Raw genomic sequence first — 6,680 nt, forward strand, 5'->3', positions numbered from 1 at the left:
GGAAAACAAATCCTTAGCTATTTACATTAACAATACAGGGTGGCTGAAAAGTAACTTGCAACCCTTAACTTTTCAACCATTTGAGATATTCCAAATCGGTTTGCGGCAACCTTCTTAGATATGAGGGGCTAAAATAATTATAGTAAATTTTGAAAACTTTGCCCTTAGGGGTAGCTCAAAATTTTCAAATAACAAGTCTTTAGAGACCTGTAAAAATATACCAAACTCGACAATACTTGCCGTTTGAAAATTTTGAGCTACCCCCTACTGCCGCTACCCCTAAGGGAAAAATTTTCAAAACTTACCATAATTATTGTAGCCCCTCATATCTAAGAAGGTTACCGTAAACCGATTTAATATATCTCAAATGGTTGCAAGTTACTTTTCAGCCACCCTGTATAACTACAATGCAATCCAAAATCTTTTGAAATTAATATCACATCAGCAGCATAACTACAATACATACATTAAAAATCCTTAGCTTTTTACATTATTACATTATAACAGTATAATTACAAATACAATACATACATTTCAAAATTTCCTAACAGTATAATTACAAAACATACAAACAGTATAGTTACAAAACCCGTATTGTGGAGGGAATGGTTACAATGTTGGTAAAATAATCAAATTATGTCTAAAAACTAAAATGAATTTGACTAGTATTTGTTGAAAAGCAATAACGATTATATTCAGTAATTAGACATTACAAGGTACCTTTTACTGGTTACTTGCTGATGAGTGAAAAGAATCAACCATCCAGAAGCCATTGACAAATTATACCTTATTTGAAAGTAATAAAAAATTATATTTTATTGGAAAATAATAATTATACCATTTTGTAGAGGGTAACTGACTTGCTTAGAATCATCCTTGTCTCCCGGTATCAATATATGCTTTATATTGTTTAAATTTAAATCCTATACAAATTCTTTTCTGTGCTCTATTACATCATGTAATTTTACACCTGAACCTCAAGATTCCTGACAAAGAACCAGCCAAACTTTCCAAAACTGAATCAGCAACTGGATTAACAACTAACATGGAAATAAGCAAAAAAAACTAACTTTATCACCGGACAAATTGTGTTTGTAAAATTAAAAGGGCACCCACTCTAGCCAGCTTAAATTACTGAAATTTTGTACAAATGACAAAAATTGCATCTCAAAATATAAGGTAATTTTTTTGTGACTATAACATTGCTAACGTTCAAGAAACCGATATGTATTGTTATGAAAAAATAGAAAATTTTAAAAATAAAGTGTTCTACAAAGCCTTAAATGAAGCTGAAAATGCATTCATTTAACCTCCTTTATCACTGCGGATCAACCAACGCGCATCAATAGTGATAAAGTTTTCCCTGACATTTACCAAACTTGTTAAATATATTGAGTTTTGTTGTAAAATACATGTTATAATTCTACTAACCTTTGTGTATGATATTTTAAATTCAATTTATTACATACTAGTCACTGAGCATTATGGTTAAACTTATTGAAGAACTGTTTGAGACTGTCAATTTAGACGAAATATCAGAAAATTGCTCATCACAACTCTGTCTAGATTTTAAACAATTGAATATAAATCATCCTGAAATTAACTTTGGTAATGTTGAGTCTGGAATTGTATCTTTAATTAAGACGTTGGACAGATCCTTTTCAATCAATAATGAATTGCAAGCACAAAATGAGAAACTGACAACCGAGGTATCTTATCTTGATAATCGCTTGAGCCGGGAAATTTCCCAGCGTAAACATGATCTCAACAACTCACTCAATGTTCAAGATGAACTTGTATCTGAACAGCACAAATTATCTATTGATCATGATTTGTTAAAAAAAGAGTTTGTTAAGGCTCAAGGTACAATTAAAACTTTGTTGGTAGAGAAGGAGTGTTTAGAGCAAAATATTGTAAGTGGAAATAATGAAATAAACAGCCTAAACAGTGTACTAAAAAAATGTGAAAGTAAAATTACTCTTCTTGAACAATCTGTCCACCAATTAAAAATTGAGCTTAATTCATCAAAATCTGATAACTGGTCGAAAAGTAGGTGGCTGGATGACAGTACCATTGAGTCTTATTTTAAAGGCCTCAATTCAAAACAGTGTTCAGAAAACTCCTGTCTGTATATAGGCCCCTCTGTCACTCTAGTTTTTAGACATGGTAGTTCTCTAGACATAAGTAATACTAGAAATGGTGTTTCTTTTGATAAACATGACTTTGTTTTCTGCTGTATTAGTGACTGTAGTGATCCGAATGTCTCTGACAGAGGGTCCCATTGGAGCCTTTTAGTATTTGATAATAAGCGGCTCAAAACATATCATTTTGACTCAGCTGGTGTGGTAAACGACGTTGCCGCTAAAACTGTGGCACGTAATCTTGGTTTCATTGATGACTCCTTTGTCCAAGTTCCTTGTCCACAACAGAAAAACGACTTTGAGTGCGGCTTAAATGTCCTGATAAATTCAAAAATGATTCAGACTTTTTATTGTCGCATTGAAAATAAGCAAAACTTGTCTATTGCTGATTGGTTTGAATTGGTTATGCAAGGTGAAAGTGTAAGCCAGGCTAAATCAATAAATGTAAATATTAGTAATAATCATGACCCTCCAAATGTATTACCATGTAAGTCCGTCAGCGATGAAAATGCTTCGGCATGCACGCCAATTAAGTTAATAATAGGTTCAGTAGGTGTTTGGAAAGTTGTTGGCCCAAAATCTAAGGGTTCTAAGGTTAGGACTGCTTCGGAGGAAACTCAGCAGATAATCTGCAAAAATAGCTTTGCTCCTCTTTCAAGACACCTTTCCAACACTGCTCTTCCTACTACTATTATCCAACCAAGAGTATCCCCTCTAAATAGTAGTAGCCCAAATAAATCCAAAAACAAATCCAAATCATTAGCTAAGCCTGCTGTGCAGGTAAGTAGGAGAAATGAAAATAAAAATTATAAATGTAGCACTAATATTGGCGAAACTGTTAAAATACAAAATGAACTTTTGTCAAAACCTCCTAAGCACAACATTAGAGTGTTTGCAGATAGTCATGGTCGTGGTATAAAAGACTGCATGTTAAAAAATGACTCTATTAGGGATGCCTTCAATGTTAGCTGTAGTGTGAAACCTGGTGCTAATATTAAGAGAGTTGTCGAGGGTGTACCAACCGTCTTGCCTAGCATGTCTAAAGATGATTTTCTAGTTATAGTAGGTGGTACAAACGACTTTGTTAACGGACATTGTGGTAGCCTAGTCGTTGAGCTGGAGACTGTGATGAGGGCCGCGCAGCACACCAACATCGTTGTCGTGGGATTGCCTTTGCGCCACGACCAACCTCCACTAAACCCAATCATCTCGACAACCAACCAACAAATCAAATCCCTTGTCGAAACCTTCCACAATGGGCTGTTTTTATCACCTTCAAATCTCGACAGACTGTGCTACACTAGGCATGGTTTGCATTTGAATGCCAGGGGAAAGCATCGTTTTGCGATTGCTTTAGGGAATCTAATAACCCATCCAAAGAAATCCCTATCTCAGAACATAGGTTCCCCTCCTCAGGGACATCCTAAGAATCCTACCCAAGCACTTTCCTCCTCTTACAGAGGCCATTCGAACACTTGCTCTGATCGAACAGATTTTAGGGAGGGGGGTGGTCGGGTTTTTGTCAATTCAGATTTTTTGGGGCTAGCCCGGAGGCAGTACCGCGTACCTTGGATGAGCCCGGCGCAGGTGTGGGCGAGGTGCATTCGGACTGTCTGAAACTGCTTCACCAAAATATAAGAGGTCTCTCAGACAAAATAGAACTGTTTGATGTGTTCCTGCAAGATGAATTGCCTGACGTGATATGTCTGTCTGAACACAATCTGAGAGACACGGAGTTTGAGACGATTATGCTCAATGGTTATACAAATGTGGCTGCTTTCTGCCGATCATCAATGCAGAGAGGTGGTGTCGGTATTTTTGTAAGTAATTTTTTAAGGAGCACAAAAGTAGATGTGTCTGAGTTTTGTGTGGAAGGTGAGTGCGAATTAGCTGCTTCAAAACTGTATTTAGAAAATGAAATCATACTCGTCATTGCTGTATATAGACCCCCGACTAATAAACACGATTTATTTTTTGAGAACATGACTGGATGCCTTGATAAGCTTGTAAATTTCAACCAAAAAATCTTTGTTGTTGGTGATTTAAATATTGATCTGTCTAAAACTTCCTTCGTAGCAGATAAGCTGACAACCATTATGAGATCTTTTGGACTCAGAAACACGATAAGTTCATATACAAGGGAGTTCAAATGTTCTAGATCCTTGATAGATCATATATTTACTGACATAGATAATAAAAGAATTAAAAGTGAAGTTCTTGTGACAGCCCTCTCAGACCACCACGCCCAGTTAGCTTCCATAAACTGTTCACTGAATGACAGAGATAATCTAATAAAATATAAATTTTCCAGAGAATTTAATAATAATACAAAGCAATACTTTAAGCTATTACTTAAGCAACAGAACTGGATATCAGTGTACAACGCAACAACAATGAATGACAAATTTTCCAATTTTGAAAGCCAGTTACGCCACACATTTGAAATAGCATTTCCATTGAAAAGAAAGAAAGTAAAAGAAAGGAAAAACACAGGTCGTGTAGTTTTAGACAAAGAAATGTGCCAAAAAAGGACAGAAATGATTGACCTATACAACAGAACAAAAGATCTTCCCTCCGAACATTACATGAGACAATATTATTTAAGAATAAAATCAAATTTTAGAAAACTTGTGAGGCAAAAGAAATCTGAACTGTATTTATGTAAAATAAACCAGGCAGAAAATAAAAGCAAGGCTATATGGGATACAATTAATGAAAATAAAAATGGAACAAACAAACAATTTAAGGAACCCCACCTCCTCGATGAGAAAGGTTATTTAATCACAGATCCACAATTAGTAGCTGATCGATTTAATAATTTCTTTGTTGAGATTGGCAGCCAGTCAAATAAAAAGGGTACTAACAGCTGTACAGGGCATGTGTCAAATTCCCTCTTCCTTTGCCCAACAACTGAAAAAGAAGTTGCAACTGAGATAAGGTTGATGAAAAATAAGAGTTCAGCCGGCACAGATGAAATATCCCCAAGGCTATTAAAAGAAATAGGTGATGTAATCTTGACACCTCTAACTCATTTAATTAATTCGTCTTTTATTTCTGGTCAGTTTCCTGATACTCTAAAGCTCTCTGTTGTTAAGCCTATATATAAAAAGGGGGATGATCGTCTGTGCAATAACTACAGGCCAATATCAATTGTGTCAACGTTTTCCAAACTTTTTGAAAGATTATTCCTAAAAAGATTGCTGGAATTTCTACATAAAAATAACATACTCACCAGTAAACAGTTTGGGTTCGTAAAAAACAGGTCGACAACAGACGCAATTTATCACCTTGTATCGACTGTGGTCAGTGCACTGGATAGAGGTGAGAAAGCTTTGGGATTTTTCTTCGACCTGACCAAAGCATTCGACACAGTGGATCATGACCTTCTCAAGCAGAAGTTACACTCTTATGGAATTAGAGGGCTGTCACTACAATGGATCTCGTCTTACCTTGCCAACCGAAGTCAATATGTGGAGGTGAAAGCAGTGGATAGCACTGGGTGTCTACGCCCTCACAGATCCTCTACTGGCACGATCGTCAGTGGAGTGCCTCAGGGGTCGGTTCTTGGTCCGGTACTGTTCCTCCTCTTTATTAACGACCTCCCATCAGTTGTTCAAAAGGGTGAAATATGTCTTTTTGCTGATGACACCTCTCTCGCTGTCTCCAGCCCAAACCGACTCGAACTAGACATGTGTGCCTTTATACAAGCCAGTTGCTTGTTGCAGTGGTTCGACGAAAATCTCCTCAAAATCAATTCAACAAAAACTCAGCTCGTTGAATTCTCAATTAGGAAAACCAAAAACAAACAAAATTTTATTTTGGACGACACTGAAACTGAAACCACTGCTCAAGTAAAATTCCTGGGTTTGTTGTTGGACGAGAACTTGTGTTTCAAACCCCACATTGATTCTGTCTGTAGAAAGATCAGTTCAGGAATTTTTCTTCTGCGCCAACTAGCAAAATTTTCAAACAAAGATGTACTTCTTACTGCTTACTACGGTGTACTTTATCCACACATGATATATGCAGTTGCACTATGGGGAGGTGAAAGCACAAGAACCCATTTCCTTTTCGCCTTCAAAGGAGAGCTATCAGAATAATTCACGGCCTTCCCTACAAACAAACTTGTAGAGCTGTATTTAAATCATCCGCAATTCTAACTTTTCCCTGTATTTACATTCTAGAAGTCCTCACTTTTCTGAAGTCAAATTATTCTCATTTCCACACCACATCCACCCACTCGTATCTGCTTCGCAATACTTTCAATCTGAGAATTCCAGCCCATTCAACCACATTCTTTGAAAGACATCTAAACTATAATGCCATCAAACTGTTCAATGCTCTCCCACTTCAAATCAAGTCCACATCAGATCCGGGATGCTTCAAAAGGCACTTGAGGTCATTTCTCGTGGGTAAAGGCTACTACAGTGTCCGCGCCTTTCTCGCTGACGGACAGTCCTAATGAATTTTAATTTTAATAATTTTAAAAGTTAGTTAATAGTTATTTTTAGTAAATTTGACTTGGCTAATGCATTTGTA

This window comes from Macrosteles quadrilineatus, unplaced genomic scaffold, assembly GCF_028750875.1.
Source record: "Macrosteles quadrilineatus isolate MER2022 unplaced genomic scaffold, UCM_ALF_1.0 Scaffold_2__2_contigs__length_208266976, whole genome shotgun sequence".
Lineage (NCBI taxonomy): Eukaryota > Metazoa > Arthropoda > Insecta > Hemiptera > Cicadellidae > Macrosteles > Macrosteles quadrilineatus.